Raw genomic sequence first — 13,877 nt, 5'->3', positions numbered from 1 at the left:
AAAAAACGCAATAAGTACATTTAACTTTAGAGCATTACAATTATTATAAGTCTTACAAATAAATATATATTTAAGCTTAAAAGTTTTCAACAGCGTTATGCATTTTTTGTTAAACTCGCGTCAGAGCACGTGACTTGACCTTAAATTCGTAAGAGGTAAAAAGAGTTGAGAGAAGGTAATATTATCTCACACTTTCTGCTATTTTTTTTACTTCTGTAATCCGCATCCTAGGGTGCAATCCATTGTTTTTTTTTTTTACTTTTATTAGGTGGTTTTCGAGTTCTGCAGCCGATTCTAAACTTGGTCAAGCACAATGTTATCCTTTATCTGGTGTAATTTGTTGTTTATGGTGCAATTCCCGGCATCCGCGTACAGTCTTTACCGGTGAGAGCCACATTGCTCTGTCGCGGTGCGTCAGACGCGGTGTTTTGACGCGTTGCGTTGTCGCCGTCTTGGGGACTATCATTTTTTTTTTGTTTACCAATTGTTGCCACTGTTGACCTAAGTTGTCAACTAAAGTTGTCTTTATTGTTTAATAGCTATAGAATAAAAACCGACTAGATTAAAGACTGCATGTCATGAAGCCCTTTTTTTTTTTTTTTTTTTTAAAGTGACTGTCGGTTTTTACTATCCGACAACCTTATGTCTTATGTTATGTCATAGGAAGACTTCCATTCGACGCGCGTCGTCCGGGCATACATTGCGTTAAGGCCAAGCCACAATACCGCGTTGCTGTGTCGACGTCGTATCACGAAAACAATATTTGAACACCAATATACATATTTACGATGCTATATCGCAGTTTTGCTTAGCCCATATTCCGTACCAACGACACAACGCACCGCAAGTCGCAATGCACTGAAGCAAAATGGCCTCGCTCAAGTTTAATTGGCAAAGTAAGTTCCCTGCATTTGCCTCCTCCACCCTGTCTCCTTGTAAGGAGAAGTTATGTTCGCCTCAGTAGATATCCATCGATTGTCTGATTTAAAGAAATTGTTAGGCTATGGAGGAAGATACTTTATTTTTCTTTTAAGTTGAAGCCTTATTGTATGGCAATCCAGGCCATTATATTTTAATACTATGCGGAAAAGTAGTAAAATCTTGTCCACAAAAACCTTGAGTTTCGATAGTCGTGGTTTTTTATATTGTTTGATATTTGATAGAAAATGGAGCTTACTATGGGACTAACGATGCAGTTTTACACCCACAAGATGTAATTTAGGGGTCAGGTCACGCCAAAACGAGGCGCAGTGTTACATATAATGGCATTAAACATTTAAATGTCAATGAAAATTGTAAAGTATGATCTTTCAATTTTGTTTTGTTTCTAGCCATTGCCAAATTCAGTCTTGTTTCAGCCTAAACTGATTTTGCTAAACGCTTAATTTCCATTTGTATTGCCTGAGGCAAAATAAGATATTGAATTGATTATAGCGTTAACAATGTTAATCGCACTGATTTAAATATCATTAACATAATATTGCTGTTGAATTTATAATCGCATAAAGTAAACTGCATTTATGTTATCAAATATAAATGTTTAACGTTTTCACATCATAAAACCAGGTACTTAGGTAACTAAATTCGTACATTAGGAATGGAAGTTGGCTAGTCTAAGAACCAAAATTTTCGAAATTGAAGTAAATGCAATGTCTATTAAGTTAGATTGCGGTGGCTAGTGAGGTGAACGTGTACGTATGTAAATCGTGCAAACACACTATACTCCAAAGTCTAGAGCAGTATTTCCCAACGTGGACGATAACGCCCCCCTGTTGGCGCTGAAGGTCTAAAGGGCCCCTTAAAAAAATTGAGGTGTTGTATAGAGGCTTATGGGTGATGTATTTCATCGGAATGCATTTTAAATTGAAACAAAGGGGCGCTAAAACACAATTTGCTCTTAAAGTGGGCAGTAGACAAAGTTTGGGAACTGTAGTGTTAGCACGGCGACCAGCGGAAATGCGAAAGTATGGACAAACTGTGGAAATAAACCTAAGGTGCCGTTCCGATCTTTTTTCGTTCCGAAAATTTCAATTAAAATGCCACTTTATGACACACTATAGTATATGTCATAATGTAGGATATTATTTGAATTTTTAGAACTATAGTCTGTCATAAAGTGGCTTTTTAATTGAATTATTCGGAACTAAAAAAGATCAGAACGGCACCTTAAGTTTATCTCCACAGTTTGTGACTATAGTCTGTCATAAAGTGGCATTTTAATTGAATTTTTCGGAACGAAAAAAGATCGGAACGGCACCTTAGGTTTATTTCCACAGTTTGTCCATACTTTCGCATTTCCGCTGGTCGCCGTGCTAACACTACTGGTCCTGGTCTTAATATCTGAGCACTCAAGTGGTATAAAGCGGTAATGTCGGGCGTGGTTTCATATGAAACAAACCTGACACCAAAATCGAGAGGTATTGTTACTATACTCTGATCACTTAAAGCGTGACTCTCGTAGCATACATTTAATATGCTACGAACGTCGCGCTTAAACTGGTCACTCTATACATTGTACACGCTCTACGCCGTAGACTACGTAGAATCTAGAAAACGCCTACTGAGATAAGCTCAGTTCAGACTTAAAGATGTTCTGTATAAAAAAAATAGAATCATAAACTACTAAACTTTTTTTAATCCATAACGTGAAACTATACTTTATTATAACAGGAAACTAATTTACACGAAGCCCAATTTTCATGAAAAATGGTAAATATGTAAAAGTATTCAGCAAGAATTTGTGCCGGTTTGGCCTTATACAATAGAATGCTACGCCACAAAAAAGTAGTTTAACGAACCAAAAAACGCGGTGCAGTTCGCGTGCCGGGGTCATTGACCCCGGCCTTTGTGTTTACCTCCAATTACCCACTCTCCCGGGAACTGCTCGGCGTCTTTTGCAATAATTTTCCTATTTTATTATACGATGGAAATATAAAGTTGTCTTTTTATTCAAGGATTATTTCATAAGTCATAAAAATAATAATTTAGTTATGTGTTAAATGGTTGCTAATGTTTGGTCGTCGTTTATTTATATATTATACATTGTTGCTGAGTAAATATAATTTAATTATAGTATTGAAGGCTACAAATTACAAGTAAATGTTTTGTAAATTAAGTTAATAGTTTCTGACAAGCCTATTGGACAAAACTGAAGAAGACAATCAGAAATTAAAATAACAATATTGTTAGCATAGTGGCCACCCTGCAGCAAGGATGGCAACACCAATTTACTGATGACAGCACTGTGGGGAAAAGCGCCTATATAAGTCGTTGCATGATCATTTAACTCCCTCTTTTTCGGTAAGGCGCTTTGGTAAGGGGAAACTCTGCCCGATTGAGTAGTCAATTCCTAAATTAGTAGCCATCTTGTTAATTTGTGTTATTTTGTTGCTTGATAAATATTTTATTAATTTATTAATTTGTTAGTTTAGTTTTAGAGCATTAGTTTTCGTTTAGATTGTTATTAGTTGTAAGATAATAAAAGGCCGTATGGCAAATGTGTATTTGTTTTAATGATTCCCGCTGAATCTTTCTAAGAATATTATATCTTTTCCATAATATTATAAATGCGAAACTGTATCTATCTAACCGTAGTTCTGATTCCTTTTCACATTTAAGTCCCTTATCCGTACGGAGAGAGAGGAGCCGAGAGCCCCGGGAAAGGATAAAAGATGGAACAACATGTGATTGGTGCGCGATAAACAAATTTCTGCCTGAACTAATTTTGCGGAAAACATCTAGTCACCTATAAATAAGTATTAAGTGCTTCCTAAAACAATTTTCGATAGTTCCACCCCGGGACGACATAATAGATTAATTCAACAGCATTTAAAACTTCCAAGCGCCCAAGTTGGGGGATTTTGAAACTTGGGCTCTATAATATTGATGACTACAACTCTCCGACGCCTCTTCCAAGCGATTATGCTACGGTAAATGTTAAAACGGAACTTTGAAACGTAGGAGCGATGCAACAGCATGGTTGTTTACGTAGGCAAAGGATTTAACACATCCTTATTACTTCACACTTTGAGCTCTCTCTTAATATTAGAGATCCAGGAGTTTATGTTTAAATTTTGTCAACTAAGGGTCGGTTTATTTTGCAACGAGCTGAGGTATAATGCATTCTTTAAATCATCATTTCATGAATTGAATTCACTTAAGTGCATAATAGTTATGTCCACACTGTGCACTTTCATCTTCAATTTTCGTCATCAACTTTCATATTGGCGCATTCAATAATTGAATGCGTCAAGGAACGCAACGCCAATATTGTCATTTTTGAAGTTTTGGATGCGGTCAGAGGGCATGCGTCGCGGGCATGCCTCACGTTCGCTGTTGACTGCGCTATAAGTAATAACGCATGCCCTTGACGAACAGAAAAAGGCACAGTGTGGACAAAGCTATTGTCATTTTTGTTTTTTGGATACGGTCAGAGAGCATGCGTCGCGGGTATGCCTCACGTTCGCTGTTGACTGCGCTATAACGCATGCCCTTGACCAATAGAAAAAGGCACAGTGTCGACAAAGCTAATAAGACATACGTTGAACTGGCAGAGTGTGACTACGCGTTAGCTGCCTATTCCAATTCTGAATAACTCATTTAAAAATGCAAAGCATTGCCACGTTGCAATATAAACCTGACCTTAATGAGATTATTTAATATTTAATAGAATTTTAGGTGTTTTAATGAATTACCAATATCAATTTATTTTAATTCGATCATAAATGCATTAAATCACCTTGACGCGTTGCAATGTACTGACCTTAATAGGACTGTTAAAAGTATTAATAGACATCATGTTGTGTGTTCCCGATACTAATGAATCAAAATGCCATAGCAATAAAAACACGCGCTTATAACGAGGGTGTGATCACGCTAATAAAGTTCCTCCAACGCGTACACAAACACTTTAGTTGAGTGACTCAAAGTAATCAACGACGGGACGCGACCAATTGCGTTAAAGATCATTCGATCCGCTTAGCCATCGATAAATAGATTGAACTTACTTTATTGTTATCTATACAAGGTGTAACAAAACTAAGTGAGATTTATACGTGGGAGAGCCATACTTTGGCACTAATGGGCCGGCTCGACCGGAGAAATACCACGTTCTCACAGAAAACCGGCGTGAAACAGCGCTTGTGTTTCGCCGAGTGAGTGAGTTTACCGGAGGCACAATCCCCTACCCTATTCCCTTCCCTACCCTCTCTATTCCCTTTCCTTTTATTCCCTACCCTCCCCTTTTACCCTATTCCCTCTGAAGAGGCCGGCAACGCACTTGCAGCTCTTCTGATGCTGCGAGTGTCCATGGGCGACGGAAGTTGCTTTCCATCAGGTGACCCGTTTGCTCGTTTGCACCCTTATTCTCATAAAAAAAAAGTGATAATATAAGTGATAATTGTATTTATCCTTTATATAGAGTTCATTGTGAAAGCAGTAACGCTGAAAGATTTTTTTTCACTTTTGTATGGGCAAGCGCCCCAGCGTCATGAATTTTCCCATACGAAAGTAAAAAAGTTACTCTTCCAGCGCTGCTATTTTCACAGTGTTCCTCTACAAGGAACACGTACAAACCTTAAAGTATGTTCATTTAATTTCGTTACACCTTATAATTTATGCAAGATGTTAGTGTAAACACCGTTATCCTTGAAACCATTAAATGAGCTCGTCAAAATGAACAACTTTTTCTTTGAGAACAATGCTGGGAACTCAAAAAAATGCCGTTTTCATACCCATACGGATGCCCGGATCGGCAATTTGTATGGGTATGAAGACAGCATTTCTTTTTTGAATTCCCAGCATTGTTGTCATAGCAAAAGTTGTTGTTGTTCATTTTGACGGGCTCATTTGATGGTTTCAAGGATAACGGTGTTTACACTAACACACTGTATATATTAGGAACAATCGTGTTACTAAAACTAAACTTAAACAGAAATGTGGGTGCCATACTAATAAATAAAAATAAAATAACGAATATCGAATACATTTTATTGGCATTGTAGACGTTTACTATAAATTAGTTATCTACGAGTCTACGGCGTAGGCTGTCACTCTACGGCGTAGACTCGTAGAGGGCACTCGTAGCAGCTTCTTCAACTCTCAAGTAATACAAGTACTTATTATAATATTATTAAGTAATAGAGGTTAATATTATGACGTCTTATTGTTTACTACAGAAACAGGTAATAACATTGGCAGGTTCAACGAAATAATTTTTAGGTAAGGTACGGATTATGATGTTGCATATAACTTTTGTTAGCGGATGTCAATGGACAAGCTATATGATATTATATTTATTTATTTAAATCGGTATATTATGTTTATATAATATATAATTTTAATAAGTGATTATTATATTTTAAATAGTGATAAGTAAGGTACCTGATTTTGACAAATAGTTAGTTATAAATGGCGGAAGGATTATTTACTTCAGTTATAACTTCCTCTTCTCATATTTAAGTAAATAATTATCTTAAATATGGGAAGTACATTAATTAATATTTAGAACTATGTATTTAACTTATTCTTAGGCATTTTTAATTATTTTACTATATTTGAATTGTCAACGGCAGTTCGTTTCTTTTGTGTAAAATGGTATAAAAGCCAGCCATATTGCATTGATTGATTCATTCTGTAAATAACTTTGAGACGTGTAAGGTGAAACTCTGTTCGAATAAATACCGCTCAATGTATAGTTATTCAAGACTTTTAATACTCTCTAATGCTTTTCAATGGAAACATTGTAACTTGTGTATGTCAAGATACTAAGTAAGAACTTAACAAGTTTTATTAAAACGTTCAATATAAATCATTACAATACATATTAAGATTATAGTATTAAACTCCTTAACGTAATCCTCATATAAAATTCCGACGGGGAAACCAGAAATTTCTATATTGACCGCGGAAACCCATAGAGTGAATAATAAATATTCTTTCCAGAGGCATTTAGAGCTAACTGCAGCACACAGAATTGTACGAATAGCTACAACTATAACGGGTAAACTACAATAGTCGTAACAATAACACTCCCCATTAAACCAACATAATATAATGAATATTTTATAGTTTTATACGTGGGAGAGCCTTGCTTCGGTGCGAATGGGCCGGCTCGACCGGATAAATACCACGTTCTCACAGAAAACCGGCGTGAAACAGCGCTTGCGCTGTGTTTCGCCGAGTGAGTGAGTTTACCGGAGGCCCAATTTCAATCAATTGTCAAATTGGAAGTCGGTTTCAATTTTTGTTTAAAAATAATAATTTTACTCTTATTCGTTATCCTTAAGATTTTCTATACAGTACTGGCGTTTTTATCTTTAAGTTTAGGTTCATGAAAAGTGATCAGATCAACTACTTAACAATTTCCTATTTTTACTATTTGGGTAAGGAAGGGGAAAATTTCTCTCTTTTTCATTTCCTTTTTTATCACATTTTGCTGACGCGGACGAAGTTTCGGACAACAGCTAGTGAAAAAGGACAATGTTTCGCGTTTATTTTGCGGCAAAATAAACCCAGTTTAATTGGTATTAATAGTAGTATGGTTTAGATTTATTTTGCCTTTACTATGTTCTAATACATCAGCTGTGCGGAGGAGGTACAAAGAGGTGATTTATACCCGAGGCACGGCGTCGGAGGTGCCGCCAACGTCATTTGTAATGTCGCATTGAAATCACTCCGCAATTTTTAATGTACTGAGAAATGGTACGAAGGGTAGATTACATTGAACACTAGAATGTATTGTTGTTGGCGCTTTAAAGGTCGCTAGGAATGGAAAATGGAACACGTAAATAAATTGGCTCTTACATTCTACTCTAGGAAGCACTAAGCAGTGAGATCAGCGTAATATGTTAGTAGGGGAGGGGAAGGTGCTAATTTTGTAGTCACTCGAGCGTCATGGAGACCTAGTAGGTTTTTTACATTAGGTAAAACTGATAAAAAAATAATAAGAGCGTTTTCTTTTATTTTAGCGGTGGGTTCAAAAACTGCAGCCATTTTAATAAAGTTTTGAAAAAGAAAATAAAATAAGTAAGTAAATTGTAAACATATAAAATGTTTAAAATGATATTTCTTCCGTGCATTCGATGATTACTGTCCTCTATTAACAGTATACGAAATTAAAATATTATTTTTCACTGGGATGCCACTTCCGACACAATTTGTCTATCAGTGTTCGCAGCGCCGGAGCGTAGCACAGGCGTACCAGTTTTCTGTCTCCGATACCAGTTTTCAGCCAGCTCGATACAAGGATTTCCAAGTGGCCGTCTAACATCCCTGCTTGTAATGCTTTTTTATTTTTCAACTTTATATTGCTTAAATGTATCGGTCGAATTGTCTCGTCTTTTTTTATTTAATAATTTAAATTGGTCTTTTTTTAAGTGGAGACGAGAGCGGAGGAGGGAGCGGAAGTGGAAGCGAAAGGCGTATTTTACGCTTACTAAGCCACGGGAAAAAGCTTGTATAAGTCACTATTGAGTATTTAAAGCGTCTGATGTAGAGAATGTATTAAGCGACAAGTGGATTGAACACGAGCGTTTTCATGTAAGCGACAAATAGAATGCCTCCACAATTTACTGAGCACTCGTTGGCCGTCAGCCGACAAATGCTGACTTACATTGTGAGTGTTTGATCACTTCATTCTGCTACATTCACTCACACGATGATGTAAACGTACGTATTATACACTATTTACCTGATATGACGCTTACATCACTATTTCTGTACTCTTTTAGGTCTTACGGCAACTTTTCAAACAGTCAATCAATGTAATATAGTACCCTCGTGCTAATTAAGATATTTTAAGGAGCGTGCACTATGTAAGTTCCATTAAGTTATGTGACTTCCAAGAGACAAGCAGGCAATCGGAATAAATTCCAACATTCAATAATATATTATATGCAACAATTTTTATGGGAGTTAAACATGAAAAGATACAGAACATGGAGATAGTACTTCAAAATACTTTGTCAATCATTATGAAGTAATCGCTCAACTTTTTTGTGTGAATGTCTCCTAATGTATTTTTAATATTCCCGTCTAATCCGGGTGACATTAAAAGGCGGAGAAGTTCCATAATCCGTGATTATATTGCGTCGCGACTCCACCTTGATGCAATCGCAGTAGCGCGCTTATTATTATCCTTTAAATTAGCTTGCCTACAAGTTCCGTGTAGACCGTACTTCTATAATATCTATTGTAATTCTATAATATTATGTACTTACCTATAGAAAAAAAATTACACTGCCTCTTTCTGGAATATTATTAACGTATATTAGATACGAGCTTTTGTCCGCGGCTTCGCTCGCCTTAAGAAGTATTATTATATACAAACTTTCATCCCCTGTTTGAACCCCTTGGGGTTGGAATTTATCAAAATCCTTTCTTAGCGGATGCCTACGTCATACCATCTACCTTCATGCCAAATTTCAGCCCGATCCGTCTAGTGGTTTGGGCTGTGCGTTGATAGATCACTACGTCAATCAGTCAGTCAGTCACCTTTGAGTTTTATATATATAGATTGATAAATTGATATAATTAATATCTTATATCTTTAAACGAGCAATTCTTATATATATATATATATATATAAATTTTATAATTGGAATCTCGGAATCGGCTTCAATGATTTTCATGAAATTTAGTACGGTATATAGAGGGTTTCGGGAGCGATAACTCGATCTAGCTAGGAATCATTTTTAGGAAATGTCATTTTATTCGTGTTTTATTGAATACCGAGCTAAGCTCGGTCAAATAGCTAGTAATTATAAATAATAATATAAATAATAAGCTCGGTCATTGATACGCAGGAGTCTATCCTTGTGTCGAAGTAGTGCAGTTACAGGTAGAGTGGAACAGAACTAAGTGGGCTATTCTTTAGAGTGTATGTGTCTCTTATAATATAAGAAGGTAACAGCGCTGGAAAGAGTTACCTTTGACTTCTATATTGCTATGAATTTTTGTGCCCCTTTTATAACACGTAACATTATAATATAAGCTGCTGTCGTTGCATTTTATTTCATGTATAATGGCTCATTAGTTGCTACTACCGATATAATCATATTATGTAGCAGAATGGACTACATTACATGCTGTAATCCTATATTAAAGAGGCGATAATATTTACACCCAACGAATTAATCTTGTTTGGGCCGTCGCACTAGAGTTTTCTTTATGTCAAAGGCGACTGAAATTTCAGAATGTGTGCTAAGAAAATATCTACAAACGAAAAAGGTTCAACTCCACATCACAGCTTAACAGTGAAATATGTGAATTGACGCGAAAATTTGTTTTGTTAAATGGATTACATTGATTTTTGGTCAGGTCCTGGTTGACTTGATGGAGGCTTTCAGCGAAAACAATAGTCAATATTATAGTTATCGGAACAAAAACCCCGTGTCCGACGTCAGTGATGCCGAAATACGAAACATTTTTGTATGATTACTTTTTGGTTATTGCTAGCAATTTATATAAGTATTAATGATTTTCGTATGAGGATTAAGGTTTCGTATGAGAGTTAAGTTCTAAAGGTTTAATGCTAAGAATTTTCATGTGTTTGGCTCACATTAGGGAAAACTGAATGATTAACTTTAAGATATAATTATTATAATAATTAATTGGAGCATTTTAATCAATTATGTTCGCTATGTACCAATAAAAAAAAAGTATACAAAGACAAACAGTGGATCTACTAATCTGGTCGGGTTACGTCTAGTCAATGTTAGTCGTATTTTTTTTTTTATGAAATAAGGGGGCAAACGAGCAAACGGGTCACCTGATGGAAAGCAACTTCCGTCGCCCATGGACACTCGCAGCATCAGAAGAGCTGCAGGTGCGTTGCCGGCCTTTTAAGAGGGAATAGGGTAATAGGGGAAGGTAGGGATGGAAAGGGAACGGAATAAGGGAGGGTAGGGAAGGGAAAAGGCAAAACACAGCGCAAGCGCTGTTTCACGCCAGTTTTCTGTGAGGACGTGGTATTTCTCCGGTCGAGCCGACCCATTCGTGCCGAAGCATGGCTCTCCCACGTCTATTCCCATTCTGTCGGCTGAGCATAACCTGACCAAAATACGTGGGTTGCCATTTGCAAATGAACCAATTTCTCTGATGGTACATCAGGGTAACGTATATCGTGAAATTCAATTGATGCCTTCGATAAGGCTGCGTTTCCACTGAAGCGGAGCGGAGCTTAGCGGTGCCCGAATTGACCAATGGGCATTGTCCAAAAAAAGTCACATGTACTTTTGATATTTTTTTTTCGTTAAAATAGGGTATTTTAAGAATATAAATTAAATAATTTTGAAATTCATTGGCTAGTTTTTTCTCAATAAATGTTTAAAGTTTCGCTCTGACGTCATCATCGGCGGCCAATAATTGACCCCTGCAGTATGTTTTTTCTTTCAATCTTATTTATAATGGCTGGTTCGTCAAATGCAAGTTCTCATTATGTGAAAGCTGATACGAGAGCTTACCAAAAGTTCGAAACGTAATGTTGGTCGAATTTATTGCTAATTTAACGCCATTGAAGGTCAAACAAAGTTTAAACATATTTGTTCAAAAATATAAGTAACTATTGGGTATTTTTTTCGTTTATATACAGAAAAATGATCACTGACCTTATTCCTCGAAATGTTTTTGTAATGAGCAAAATTTAAAAAAAATGGACAATCCCCATTGTGCTATTCCAGCGAAATGACAGCGAAGATTTCGGGCATGGTGATTGGTCAATTCGGCACCGCTAAGCTCCGCTCCGCTTTAGTGGAAACGCCGCCTTAATGTAGAATGACTCAACACGGTGACGATTTATCGTCTCGGCCCGAAAGTTAATATTTTCACACCTGTAGCACCTAACCCATTACCATGCGCATCGATCCATAATGGCGCCCGAAACCCTATTACCTTAATAAAATAATCTTTACGCATAAGTTCATACTTTCTTGCGTACCAAACCTTTTTCAATTCAGGCAAAGGTCGATTCGAAATCAGTACTTATTTACCTTTAATACGATATATGAAGGTAATCACGTAAAAACTCCTTTGTGAACTTACTTTGGGGTTTGCTTAATTTGATACAAGTATTCACTACTAGAGGTTTTCCTGGCTTTGTACTTACAAATAGAATTATATGGTAACTGTAAATTTTCCGCGACAAAATATTACATACCTACACCTATCTTCTCAATGTCTTACTCTATATATGTGGCAAATTTTTTCAATATCAGTGTAGTACTTTCTGTGCGTATTCAATCTAAACAAACAATATTATATTTTTATAGTTTTTGTCATTCGTAGCTTTTTTAAAATAAATTACTATATTATATTAGGTAAGGCCACGTAGGGTCTGCCTTATAAGTTACACATCGAGTCTATATACTCTACAACTACTAGTACTTATGTATAAATTGTTAGCCTGAATAAAGATACATCGTTTACTTTAGACCCTAACAAGCTACCTCCCGTTAATTTAATAAGAGACTAAACAATTTATCACTCGATTAACACCGTGGCCTCACACACGTCAACATTTATGAGCTCACTAACTTGATAACGGCGATGCGAACATTTTAACACTATTTTATTATCTAGGTGTAAGAAAAAAAACTAGGTGTAAGAAAAAAACTAGAACATACTCCTATTAAAAAAACATAAATCCTTGCGTGTAAACGCAGAACTGAATCTGCGCTAAAAGCGAGGGCATTTTTGGTACATACGAGTACTTCGATTGGTTCACGGACATATTAATCCTTCGATCGTGGATTCTTGGAAATCTATTGTTATTCTATTGTGTCTCGCTCACCAGTGAGCTTTTGGTGCTTGATGGGTTAATCTACACTAATCTACACTCTATACTAATATTATAAAGGGGAAAGATTTGATTTTTTGTTTGTTTGTTTGAATTGAATAGGCTCCGAAACTATTGGACCGATTTGAAAAATTCTTTTACCATTGGAATCCTACATTATTTCTGCTGAACATAGGATACATTTTATTTTGGAAAAAAATAGGGTTTCGTAAGATATTTGGGTTTTTCGGACGCAAGGTGTAAAAAATCAACCAGAAAAGTTACTTATTTTGCGCACGCTGCCTAAACTATAAAAGATAGAACCATAAAATGTTGTATATAATTGTAGATCTTATAAATACCTACAAAACCGCAACAGACTACACTTATCTATGTCGAGTGAGGCAAAATAACCTTTTTTTTATTTTAAAAATGTTGATTTTTTTTTGATTATTTTTAAACGCATTTATTTTACCCATGCTATTAATCCTTATCAAAATAAATTATTTCATCATTAAGTACAGTTTATGTCGATAATATTAATTGGTCTTTGAATGATTAAAATTGGAAGTTTGGTTTTGAAATTATGGTGAAATTAAAGTCTTTTCTGGGTAGGCTTTTTGCAGCGGTAACCTACATCCACGCGGGCGGAGCCGGGGGCAACCGCTAGTGAATATAATACGCTGAATATATGTACCAAAAAAGGAAATCTAAGTATACATTACTCATTGTAGGTGCCAATCTGCGTGCTTAGGAAATATCACATAACACTTAAAATATTCTGAGATCTATGCTTTTATATTGTGTTTTTGTACTTTTTCTAAAATAGACCTTCTATAATATGTAAAACACAGATGCGTAACTTTGTTTGTATTCAACATGAGTGGATGATACACTGTCTGATAGCTATAAAACTTTGTCCATTAGTTCCTACACTTCCAAAGTGTGTGATCCATATAATTTAGTAATAAAGTGTACAATTTTCTTTCCTGTCTTTTTTTCGCTAATTTAATGAACAAAATATTGTTTAGTTTTTCATTTATTTAACATAACGTAAATATTTCCTATTATAATATCAACCTATCCGCGTAACAAATACAGCATC

Source organism: Aricia agestis, chromosome 10 (genome assembly GCF_905147365.1).
Source record: "Aricia agestis chromosome 10, ilAriAges1.1, whole genome shotgun sequence".
NCBI lineage: Eukaryota > Metazoa > Arthropoda > Insecta > Lepidoptera > Lycaenidae > Aricia > Aricia agestis.
This window is presented reverse-complemented; position numbering follows the sequence as displayed.